Source organism: Nycticebus coucang, chromosome 13, assembly GCF_027406575.1.
Source record: "Nycticebus coucang isolate mNycCou1 chromosome 13, mNycCou1.pri, whole genome shotgun sequence".
NCBI lineage: Eukaryota > Metazoa > Chordata > Mammalia > Primates > Lorisidae > Nycticebus > Nycticebus coucang.
Genome location: NC_069792.1, coordinates 88,829,952 through 88,842,570, shown reverse-complemented (window position 1 = coordinate 88,842,570; position 12,619 = coordinate 88,829,952). Strand labels below are relative to the sequence as shown.

General features: G+C 49.2%; 1 long non-coding RNA gene across 12 annotated transcripts in view; it reads right to left on the bottom strand.

Moving 5' to 3' along the window:
* LOC128563530 (uncharacterized) overlaps positions 1-12,619 on the bottom strand; it is a 279,275-nt gene that overhangs the window by 83,328 nt on the left and 183,328 nt on the right. For 7 of the 12 annotated variants that reach the window (XR_008373804.1, XR_008373806.1, XR_008373799.1 and 4 more), the window contains 4 exons: positions 11,646-11,903; positions 7,817-8,037; positions 5,732-5,942; positions 3,497-5,353 (listed from right to left, as the gene is read on the bottom strand). The exons of 2 other annotated variants lie outside the window; for them this stretch is intronic. This is a non-coding gene — a long non-coding RNA (uncharacterized LOC128563530). The remainder of the gene's footprint in view (positions 1-3,496; positions 5,354-5,731; positions 5,943-7,816; positions 8,038-11,645; positions 11,904-12,619) is intronic. 3 more of the 12 variants (XR_008373803.1, XR_008373805.1, XR_008373800.1) reach the window with 3 other exon arrangements.

The following is a 12,619-nucleotide window of genomic DNA, read 5'->3' as shown; positions in this document are numbered from 1 at the left end:
CTGGACCAACGATGGCAGGTAGATTGCTGGCCACTTTGTGGTTCTGGGAACTTCTGTGTGTGATAACAGATTCAGAAAAGCCTCAGATCAGAATGAGCAGTCCCTGCTTGCACGATTCTGTACTCATTTATTGAGGACCTGTTCTAGGAAGGGCCTTGGACACGGGTCAAGGGATTCAAAGATAATCTGCCATGGCCCTGCCTTTGAGGAGTGGACAGGCTAGTGAGGGGTCATGTAGGAAGACATATAAAATGTTGTGATGAGCTTTGGGCAAGAAATAGGATCAAAAATAGAAGGGGACTTAACTTCTGAGTTCATTCACTCAACTACTAACAGAACGCCCACCTTGTGGCAGGTGATAGGGCAATAAGGGTGAATGAGGCAAACAATCCCTCTTCTCATGTAAATTAGTTTCTTGCTGAATCTGCCTGGGATATCCCAAAGACTTTCGCATAAAAGCTTCTGGGTGTCAGCTATGTCTCTAGGAGCTGGGTAATCTTGGAGAATTAATTTTGCTTCTCAGTGCCTCAAATTTCTCATCTGTAAAATGGGTTGATGTGTTCATATTATGACATACCATGTGGCCTTTAAATATTTCCCTGTAGAAAAATTTCCTAACAGGAAAAAGTTCGCCCTATGTTAAATAGCAAAACCTGGTTACAAAAGCCAGCTGAGATAATCTTTACCTTTTTCAAATATCCCTATATGCAAGAATATATATATTATATATAAATGTGCATATAAAATGAAATGCATATAATATAAAATGTAATATAAGATAATATGCTGTATGCACAGACTATACGTATACTGTTACACACATACACACCATCACATCCAGACGTTATAAACTGGCTAGTCCAGTGTCTGTGTAAGCGCATGAGGGTTTGCTTAAATGCACACCTGACTATACATGTTGGAAGGGTAACAAGTACTTTTAGTTTTCCTTTTGCTTATCTGAATTTCTTAAATTGTGCAGTAAGCACACATTACTTGTAAAATTAAAATATAAGAACATACAACCTTTCCTTCTCAAAGGGGTCAGTAAGGTTCAGATGCTCTTTGAGAACTAGTAATGATCTGCAGGTCATGACAACACCCTCTTGACAGCTGTCGTTGGAATGCTTACAAAGTGCTAACTGGTAGGACTTCATCACCCCTCAGTAGATGTCCTTGAACTGGGCCTTCTGCTGTCCCCACTTACAGAGGGGAAACTGAGTCATGGAGCAGGTATGTCCTCAGCTGTGCTCCTGCCGTCTGCCCCCTGCTGTCTCTCCGGTGAGAGCTCGGAACCCAGCCAGACTGCTCCTGCTGCCGGTTCTCCTTTGTGGGGACAGAGGCTACAGATTACATGGCCAGGCAAAAACCAGAGGACAGAGAGCCTGAGAAAGGAATCTGGGCTGTGAGAACAGCCCCAGCCGGCAGCCCCGGATGGAACGTGCATGCCAGTGGAGGTGAACATCCGGGCACTGCTGTCCCCATGTGAATGGGCCTCAGAGCAGCCAGGTCCCGGGAGCCAGCAAGGCGGGAAATAGCTGCCAGGGTGCTGGCACCAGCAGCTCATGCTGCGTGTTCAGGCCGGCTTGGTTGGCTGCCTGTCAAAGCTTCAAAAGGGTATGCGAAGCAGCCTGAAGGACCAGGCTGGACTGGTCTGCCTGAAACTGAGAGGGCTGAACAAAAGAAGGCCGTGTGGGCTGGTTTAGAAGGAGCCCGTGGCGGGACAAAGGGCGGGAAGTGGGAGGCAGCGGGGGGCGGCTGGGGAGAGATGCGAGGTGTGTGCAGCCGGCACCTGCAGCAGGGGACGGTGCACCCACAGGAGGCTACAGGCACAGCTCCTGCACAAGGGAAGGCCATGCCTCTGCAGGTGGCAGCCAGGAGAGCAAACCCTTGGGCTAAGGAGGAATCCAAGAAACTCCATGAGGTGTCTATTTATTTCAAGGAATTCATTCTCCCATTTCTCCATTCACCCAAAAGCAACTAAGAACCGGTCATGATCCAGACACTCAGTGGTGCTGAGAACCCAGCTGAGAACCAGAACAACAGGATCCCAGCCAGCTTGCATGGCGGCATCTCCCACAGGCCCCGCTAGGGAGGACCCCAGGGTCTGTCGAGGGTCTTCTCACATGACACAGGGTTTAGATGAAATGCCAGGGCTCCCCTCCTAGTGCCATCACTGATGCTGGGACTCGAAGCTCCAAATGACTCACAGCCTGGCTCTTTCCTCAACTTCAAGGGGAAGGTCACACCCAGCCCCTGCCCCTGAGATTGCTATGTTCTTCCTAGACATGAGAGTCACACATTGATGGAATGCAGGGACAGTGCATGGCAGATGTCATCAAGGAACAGAATTCAGGGGAGAGCTCATAGTGATCAAAGACAGCAAAAGGATGGGCTAAAGGGTGGCGGCACAAGAGGCAAGCTCCCCCCCCCACAAGACACACACTGGCCTGAGAGCCAGGGGTCCTGGGTTCCACTGCAGGCTCTGCCATCCCTCCCGCTGACCGGGCCAAGTCACATCCTCCATGGAGCAGCCTAGGTGACAACTGTACGTACCACAGCAGAAGATCCACCAGGTCGTTCTTACACAGGCCCGCACCACCATTCCAGATGGAAGGTGGGGGGAGGCTACATGGAGGAGACTGATGTTTGAACTCTTCCGGTCCCTGGAGCAGAACCAGGAGAGTATGGGCAGCTCTGCATGCCACCTGCCTGCCCAGGAGTTGAGCAAGCCCCTCACTCTACAGCCTGCAGCGCTTGGCTGGTCTCAGCGGGAGGCGCTGTGGCACACACAGAGGAAGGGTCATGGACATGGACACAGAGACACCTGGGTCCACCTTCTCCCCTTGCCTGACACTGCCTGACATGGACTTGGGGAAAGATGTTTCACCTCTGTGAACTTCAGTGGTCCCAGGTGTAATACAGGAGACACATGTATAATACTTGGTACGAAAGGTTGTTGGAGGGATTAAATCAGACACTGCACACTGGAGCCAAAGGAAAAAGCAGCTCAGTGAACACGAATTCCTTTCCCCTACTCTACCCTTATTTGAGCACAAGTCCTCTGGATAGAAATCTATGTCATCTTAAACGTCCACTGCCACGGAGGAGTGATTGAGAAAGAAGGTTGGATTTTTGAAGGGAAAAACTTGGCTCCTACTCTGATGCTTTTTACACCTATGAAGGAATAATGGGTCAGGTACCGTCCTAGTTGTGTCACCTATAAAATGGGACTAAAGAGAATGCTCCACTCACAGCATGTGTGAGACTCTAAGTGAGCTGATGTAGAGCAAAATGCTTTGCAAACTGCGAGGCTTTCAACACGTTAACCACGGCAATGCTCTGTCTAATCTTGCCAGAGTCCTCTCGTAAGGCATAGACGTGGACCCCGACTTCGCATGGTTCTAACAGGAGTGGAGCTTTGCTGAGATTCTGGATGAATTTAAATCACTCCTAATATCTAATCAGTGGTGGGCAATGTGGCACCAGGAGTTCTCACCAGAATTCCATCAAATTCCTTCTGACCTGGCCCAGGTGGTCTGGGAATGGTGTGAGGCAGGGCATTTGGAGAAGGGGCCTGGGGGGAGCTGGAGGCCCTTCTCCCCTTCTGAGGCCTGAAGGCTTCCAGTGCAGGGCTCATGGGCGCCTGGCCAGTATTTGTTCCGTGCACACTAGCTGGGACTCCTGCCTTGTCCTCTGGGTTACATCAGGTGATGGTAGGATTATTAGCTGCTTGACAGGTAGCTGAGAGAAAGAAAGGTACAGAGAGGACATGAGACAGCTCCTCAGAGAACCTGCCAGCCCGGCAGCTGGCCCCCGAGGCCCGGAACGCCCAAGGTCCAACAGAAAGCATCCTGCTTCCGCACCCCGACCCGCTGAGCAAACACACAAGGGTGGCAGGTGCCCAGGGCTGCCAGCCAAGCAGGCTCCTGCCCGGTCAGCACCAGCCCGAGAGAAGGCCCAGGAACCTCCCTGGCATGATTCCTACTCTCTGAGCTGGCAGGTGGGGGGGGGGAGGGCGGACAGGTAGGTGCTGGGGTGACCAGGAGGGGGCTTTCCTCTCAGCAACTTGGAGGGGTTATCTACAGGCACTCCTGCAGCTGGCTGCCCCTTGTTCCCCCTCCCTCTGAGTAACCCCTTCACCTTGCTGACTGGCTTCCATGAAGGGATCACAGGAGCCCAGGGGCAGATCAGGTGTTCTATGGTGTGTCGCTTAAGGTGCTTACTTGGAGACCTGGAAACTAAAAATACCTTCACAGGAAACATCTATCTAGGCATTTCAGTGATGTCCACGGACCAGTGAGATTTTGACGAGTCACATCAAGGGCACTAGAAGAGGTGTCAGGTAACCTGGTCACACCAACTACTTTGTAGCCTTGAACAAGCCGTCCCCCTTCACTGGGTACAATTCCTCCATTGATAAAATAAGGGGTTTGGCCGGGATGCCTGTACAGGCTTGCAGACTGTGATGGGCTTAAAAGAAGCTGTCCTTGGCCGTCAGGTAGCCTTGGATCCAGAAGTTCATGCTGCTACCTTAGCTGTGTGCTCTCTGGTCACTCAGGTGATAACTCTGAGCTGAGTTTCTTCCCCTTTGAGCATGGGGAGAGCACTCCTTCCCTAGACATGCCCACAGAGGGGTCCTTAATCTATCCTTATACAATCAATCATTGGATGAGGATTTGATGTTTGGGGCAACACATGTGGTCCTAGGCAACCCCTGTTCTCGCTGAATGCAATTCATGCAATGTAGTTATTACTGATATCCTCACTGCATCGATATCCAAAACAAAGCTGCATGATAACAAAAGTTCAGTGGCATAAGCACCAAGTGTCCATGAATCTGGGTGGCCAGGCAGGTGGCTTTGATGATCTTGGCGGGACTCATTCAGAGGTCTGGGAGTTGAATGGCTGTCATCAGGTCTAGGCTGGTCTCTACTAGGAGTACAGCACCCTGGCTCTAGCCTCTGTGTCTCTCAACCTTCTCCTAGAACCAGAGGTCGAGTCTGAAATATTGTTTTTTTCAGTAATAACAACAGGTTTGACAGCAGGGATGCAACAGCTTTTCAGAGCTTAGCTTGCACCACGTCTGCTAACAGCTCACACAATCAAGTCCAGGTAGGAGGCAGGGATGGGTGAAGAGCAGAGCCATGTCTATAATCGAGTCACCACATCACTTCACAGGTGGAAGGAGGACGGGTCCATATAACTGTGTCACCTACACAATGATACAGAGCTTGGTGCCTGAGTCAGGGTTTGAAGCGGAGCTGTTTGGGCTGTACCAAGCTCTATTCTCTTGTCATCCTTGCGTCGGCATAGAGGAGAGGCAGCCAGAACTCGCAGCACCAACGGAGTGCACCTGATACGAGATTTGGGCCTGACAGGAAATTCTTCAGGGTGTCTCAGGTGTGGGTGTCCTGAGACAGTGTGGGAAATGCCTACCTGACCCCGGCTGAGAGCTGGTACAAGCTCTGGCCAAAAGCTCCCCTTTATCTGATACAGATCGAAAGCAAATGGCACAGAGTTAAATAGCTACAACCAACCAGCAACCCTGTTTCGGACAGTGGGTAGGAATTGAGCAGTCCCGGAAAGGAATGCAATTTTCCTTGTATTTCCAAGCTCCATAAATCCAGGGTAAAGGTCAACCAAAGACTCCATGTTTACTGATCCACTGCCACCCCCTCCCCGTCCCAAAATGTTATTTTATTGAGGAATAGGAGAGCACCTAATAACTCACCTCTACACAGGGTCTGCAGCTCTGCTGGCTGGAGATGGGAAAGAAAGGCCAAACAGTGCTCAGCACCGAGACCCAACATCTGTATGGGTGGTTCTGGCCCAGGAGCTGACATTTTCAATAAACCCTCCCAGGTGGCTCTGATATAGGTATCCCTCGGATCTTCCCAAAATGCAGAGAGGAAAGCAGCTGTCAAATCACTGCGTGCCCAACCCTGTGGAGTATCAGACACAAATCAAGGTGCCTGTGTGTACTCATGCACACTCACACACTCACTCATACACCCTCGCTCATGCACACTCACACATGCACACACGCTCAGACGCACACTCACACATGCACCCACACACAAACATAAATGAACACACTCACTCACGCACACTCACATGCACACACACCCACTCATACATGCACATTCACACAGGCGCACTCACACACGCACTCACACATGCACATTCACATGCACACGCACTCACACTCACACATGCATACAGAAAAGCAAAAAGGTCTGTGAAAACAGAAACAAGCATGTCAGACTCAAAATATCAACTGCTATTAAAAGCTCTGTGTACACATGCCCTCGTCTAAGCCTCTCCATAACTTTGGGAGGCAGGAGAGATCTTTTATTGCCATTTTTCAGATTAGAAACACAATGTGCAGAGACATTAAAGAGTGCAATGTCCCTCAGCTAGGAAGCTGTGGAGTCCAAGTGCGTTTACAGTCATTCTGACCCCATAGCCCAGGTTCTTAAGTGGCAGCATTAAAATTGCCTGGGGTGTTCCCTGCCACCAGAAACTAGGACCTACCCTGTAGTGTCTTTAAATTAAAAGATGAAAGTCAAGTTCTTAAACTTGCTGCATGACCCTGATATCTCAGGGCAAAGCTACTGCCATCATTACATATTTTCTCTGGTGTCTTTTAAATGGGAAATGGCTTAGTCACATGTTATCTCCCGGTTTCTCCTCCCACTTCCTCACTCTGGTTTATACTACCCCCTGCCAGGCTGCTATCCCAGTGGGGGGCCGTGAGGAAGGCAGCTGTCCGCTGGGCCTACTGCATGCACCTCAGTGCAGCTTGCCTTCCTCCAGTCCTCAAAGGACTTGCTAGGAAAAGCCCCTCCCCTTCTCACAAGGGGCCTCAGAGAAGAGAAGGTACATGGCCAGGGCCACACAGCCAGTTTTAGGCCTGCACTTGAACTTCTGTCTTATCTAATCCAGAGCCTAAGCTCTTGTCTCCTAGCAAATGTGATTCATAGCCCTGTGTCAAGGCTTTTGGGGATTCAAAGAAAATGTCAGCATCCAGGCAAAAAGAAAAAACAAATGTGATGACCATCTTTACTGCAGGGAAAAGAGCTTCCTGTGCAATTATTGAAGTAATGAAGGTGTGGGGTAGGAGGTTAGGATTGGCTTTGGGAAACATGCTGCTTTAGCAGAGGGGACGTTTGGAGCCCAAGAGACAGTCTATTTCCTAAAGCACATCCCTATGGCTATCCAATGTGAGAATCAAGGGGAAAGCCTTTAAAACTGCAAAGCCCTGAGTACATGCGAAGTGTTTAAAACAGTAATGGACAGTGAACTAAAGCAATAATATTAACAAGAATGACACCCACCCAAGGAAAAAGGGTTGTTCTCCTTCTCATAAATAGACCACAATGGTAGCAGTAGAAGGACCTCATGGGGAATGAGATGGCAGGTTCTAGAGTCAAGCTGCCTGGGTTGGAAATTCGGCTCTCACTGGCTGTGCAACCTTAGGTAAAGCACTTAACCTCTCTGTTTCCTTATCCACAAAATGAAGTTACAAATAGTCCCAACCTCATAGCATTGTAATGTGAATAAAATGAGCTAATTCATGGCAATCGCATGTGTTAGTACATGTTAACTGTTCACAAAATTGTGATAGTAAGACTCTGTTAAATATAGTAATATATTGTTTGCCAATGTGTGCACCATCTTCAAACTCAGTATAAGCAGTCCCTATAGACACAAATGCTGCTGTGGGAAGAGTGTGCCAAAAATACTCTTGAGATTTTTCAAGTCCTTAGAGACACCCATTTTTAAATACCATGAAAGGAACCCACTGCATACTCACTGAAGGGACACTTTAGGTACATGCCCAACACGGTGGAGAGGCCTCCACGTCCAGGTGCCTTTTTCCTTCACTCTAGCCGTCCCTCAATTAGTGAGTGAGCAGAGGTGACAAGTGTCATGATGTCCCTGGCAGTGCACAAGGAGCTGGGGGCAGGAAGCAAGTCTGGTGTGGAGGTGGGTCTGGTCCATGTAAACAGCAGGGCCTCTGGGGACCCATGGAGGCTGTGAGGATGAGAAGACCGTGCATGAGGAGGGCCCACAGGACTGGTGGAATGGAGATCTGGGGCTGCGACAACTTGGGCGTGAAGGGGATCACAGGGGAATGCAAATTCCTGAGAGAATCCAGGGAAGTCGGACTGGAAGGGGCAATGCTCCTATTCTAACCAGAGATTGTGAATTCTCCCTGAGGGATTTGCAGGGGATTCAGTGTGAAACAGGAAGCCCATGGGATGCCCAGAGGTGGGAGTGGAGACATAAGCAGATCTGCACTCCAGGGAGACGCACCTGGTGGCCTGGGAAGAGGGAAGGACAGAGTTGGGAAGACCCCATAAGGAAGCTACCCCAACATCCCAGGGGGTGTGAAATCAGGAGCTAAGACCCACGTTTTGGTGGTAAAATCTATGAAGTGGTGACTGTTGGCAGGTGAGGTGGGGGAGACCAAGAGTTGGCAAGATGCTAGAACCTGCTCGCTCAGGAAGAGACGAGGCAGCAGGGCTGAGATTCGGGAACTTGAAGTTCCCCTGGGAAGGGACAAACATGCCTGGGAAGTCAAAAGAGAGGGGCCCTGAACCTACATTTCCAGCCAGGAGGAGCATGTGTTAATTTTCTACAGCTGCTGTTACAAATCATCGCCACTAATTCCGCGGTTTGAGACAACACACACATGGTTATCTCGTTGTGCTGTGGATCAGAATGCGGGTCGGCTCAACTGGTTTCTCTGCTCCTAATTTCATTCAGAAAGCCAAATTCAAGGTGTTGGCCGGTGGGGGGAGGGGAGCAGTAGGAGGCCTCTTTCAAGCTTATTCATGTTGTTGTAAATTCTGCTTGCTGTGTCCTAGAATAGAGGTTCCTGCCTCTTTGCCGGCTGTCAGTGAAGGCCACCCTTAGCAGCCCGTAATTACATGTGGGCCCCACAATTCAGAGCCAGCTGAGGCCCCTAAATCCTCAACCTTGGAATCTTTGGTGGCATCTCAGTTAGAGAAAGTCTGCGCTCTTAAGGGCACATGTGATTGGGTAGGGCCCACCAGGATAATCCAGGATGCCCTCTCTATTCAAGGTCAATTGATTAGTAACCTTAACTACATCTGCAAAGTCCCTTCGGCATCACAGGCATAACCCCAGAGACTGGGGTGTGCTCATTTTGGGAGGGACTATTCTGCCTACCAGAGAGAGGAACGAGGTCAACAAAAAGGTGTGGGGAGCACTCCCACTGAAGGAGACTTGGGTTCCAAGGAATCACTGCCCAGCTTCAGGGAGGGGATAGGAGATTATCGGGAAGAGGTTTGCCAAGAGGAAAATGGGATTCTCTAAACCTGGATTCTGGAATCAAGCAGAGTGAAGGAAAATGTGCCCAGCTGAGCTGACTAGGCTACAGGTGATTAGAAGAGGCCAGAGGACAGATAGCACATTTCCCTCCAAAGAAAAGCCAACTGTGGACAGCATTGAGGATCCAGCCCCTGGGTGCCAAGCTGCTCTCGCCTCTCCTCTCCGGGCAGGCGGATCTTCCAAGAAGGGTCCAGAGGCAACATGGTGCGTCTTCATGGAAACCCCACCACACAAGCAAAGGGAGCTATTCAACCCCATGAGCTGTTCTGGGAAGATGTTGGTAACACGATAAACAAAAATGGCATGCTCCTCAATCTGATAGCAAGTGTCTAATTCCCCAAAAGGAAAAATGAAAACAAAATAAAAACAAAAAACTTGTGAGTATATACAGACATGCAAAAGTCAACTGTTAAATGCTCAAGAATTTTTCAAACTGGTTTTTAAACCTTTAGTTGTCTGAAATTGGCTGTGGTGGAATTTCACAAATCTACATTTCAGAGCTTCTTCCTCCCCACTCTCCTAAGAAGTTTAATGGTATATCACTGGGTTTTTATAAATTACCAAACTGATACTAGGGTTTATCTCAAGAAGGGGCGGGGTGAGTTTCAAGCTGGCATTGGCTACTTTTCCTTCTTCATTTTAATTTTTAAAATTGGTACTATTATAGCAATTTAAATTTTTTCCCATTATCTTCCAGATGTAAAAAAGAATGAATATAAAGCAAACCCCACCCCTCTGTAATGCCCCATTTTTGAGGCTCTCTTCCTTGGGGGCAGAATCCGCACGCTGAGCACGGTGGCTGCCTCGAGCAGATCCAGACGGAGCAGCTCTGACGTTAGCTGGCAGATGGGAAACGCTACTCTATAGCCAGGAACCGCACACTCTGACCACAAGGCTGGGAACCAGGCAGCCCAGGCCAGCTAGATAGCTGAGGTCCTCCCGGAAGCTTGCGCCTGGCTCCTGGGGGAAGGGCCTTCATCAGCTGCAGACCGAGTCATGGCCCTTGGGGCTCATCTGCTGCAATCATCGTGAATCACACTCGGATTGTCAAGGAACAACCTCCTTCTTCAGGCCCAGCCCTTCCCCTCTTGCTGCCATATCCAGGGAATTTTAAGTCACAGAGCATGGGGAAAGGAAGCTTAAGGATTCCAGGCAGCAACACCAGCCTCCTTCACAAGGACTCGGGGCTTCCTTCCTCATTGGCAAGGCTGTCTGTAACACCCTCTCCCGCCCACAGGGTTTAGTCAGGCTCCTCCCCAGAAGGCTAGCTGGACACTGGGTCACACTGCCTCAGTGTCTGAGGCTCCCCCAGGAAGACACTCTCTGTTTGACCCTACCTGGGGCACAAACTTTTCCACCTGGAATATTTTGATACCTCTCCCCATGGCGTTTCTCCAGGACTCCCTCTGTGACTGCTTGGCACAACAAACACACAGAACAGGCATTGCATTGCACACAGTGGTGAAGACAGAATTATACGCAATAATGAAGGGAGCTTCCAAGAGCATCATGGTGGAGACAAACACAGATGGCAGCTGTCCATTCCCTTGAAAGCCTCCCCTGACTTCCAGCCCGGGTGCCCGGCACAGAGAGACTGATCGTAATGTAGCTGCTGATCTGCGGGTGACTTTATCTGACCTTTTGCAGGATCTTTTTCTTTCCTTATCACATCATTGTGAACTATTTGCATCCTGTCCTGATGCCCCATAATGTAGCCATCTTTTAGCCATCAGTTTAATGTTTAAATGGCTGAAGAATGAATTCCGTGCATGTGCCCCCAAACACTCCCCTATTCTATGAGAGGGAAGCTATTTCTGATTGTTCAGGGTTATAAATACCCCTACACCCAACATCTTTGTGCATGTGCACAGCAGGACTCTGAAAAGGCGCTCTGAAACAAATCTACGTATTCATAGATTGTTACCAATTCCCAGGGCACAGGAGAGGCACTGGAATTCCCTCCAGGCCTGGAGAGCACAGGAGTTGAATGTGACCTATTGTTCAGTCACAAGGAGCATCATCCCTGTCATGGGGAGTAGGAGCCCAGAGACTAGGTCTCTGTCTGACATGGCCAAGCTCTGATAGATGTCAACACAAATGAGGCAGTGGGTATGCAAGTCCTATTAATGTATCTTTAAAAGAATTAACAGGGAGGCAGCTGACTGCTACCTGCACAGCCAATATTAAGTCTTGCTGCTTCATGGAATGGACAGTGTGGTTTTTGCTATCTCTTGAGCCTCACCCTCTGTTCTGCCCTGACCACCTCTTCTCCATTCTCCACTGACCTTGAGCACACCGACAAGGTCCTTCTGACATGGAGACATCTGGAGGCAAACTTTGGGAAAACAGTACTCCGGGATCAGATGCAAGGTCAAGAGGACTGAGTTCAAGATAGGGACACCTGGACTGGAGGTCTGCTGGATTTGCACGTCACTCCTTAAGTGTTCCGATGTCTCCGAATCTGTGTTTTCCCATCTCTAAGCAGGCAGGATGATGATGGCCAGATGGTCTCTCAAGGCCCCTCTCTGACGGTTCACCTGGTCCTGGAAGTCAAGAAGAAGAAAACGTGGTGCCCTGGGAAAGGTAGGGGAATGGTTCTCCCCTGGAATATGACATCAGACCTCTGTACTTCAAACTCCCACAGCACAGAGCTCTGATTTGGAAAATCATCACTTTCTGGCCAGGTAACCATACCATGTCGCCGGGGCAGCTTATTCAACTGTGAATGTCTTGAGGGTAGTAGATGCTAAGACCCATCTTTGTGTCCCTCCTGGATGAGCATATAGGAGAATTTATGCTGCCTCCTTTGTAACAGCAACAAAGCCAAAGACAATCTTAAAGACATCAGCAAGGGACGAATTAACGTAAATCATGATCCAGCCATAGCTGTTACATTTATGAAGGAGATCTACCCTTCCTAATACAGAAAGATGTCAAATAACACATATTCACAAGAGAGCGGGGATCTACCCCTCCTAACACAGAAAGATGTCTAACACATATTCTCAAGAGAGCGGGGATCTATCCCTCTTAATACAGATATCAAACACATATTCTCAAGAGAGCAGGGATCTACCCTTATAACACAGAAAGATGTCTAACACATATTCTCAAGAGAGCGGGGATCTACCCCTCTTAACACAGATGTCTAACACATATTCTCAAGGTGTAGAAAGAAGTCCACCACATGTTATCAAGGGAATAAATTAATTACAGGACTACATGAATGGTCCTGGTTGGCCATTTATGCCTACAAATA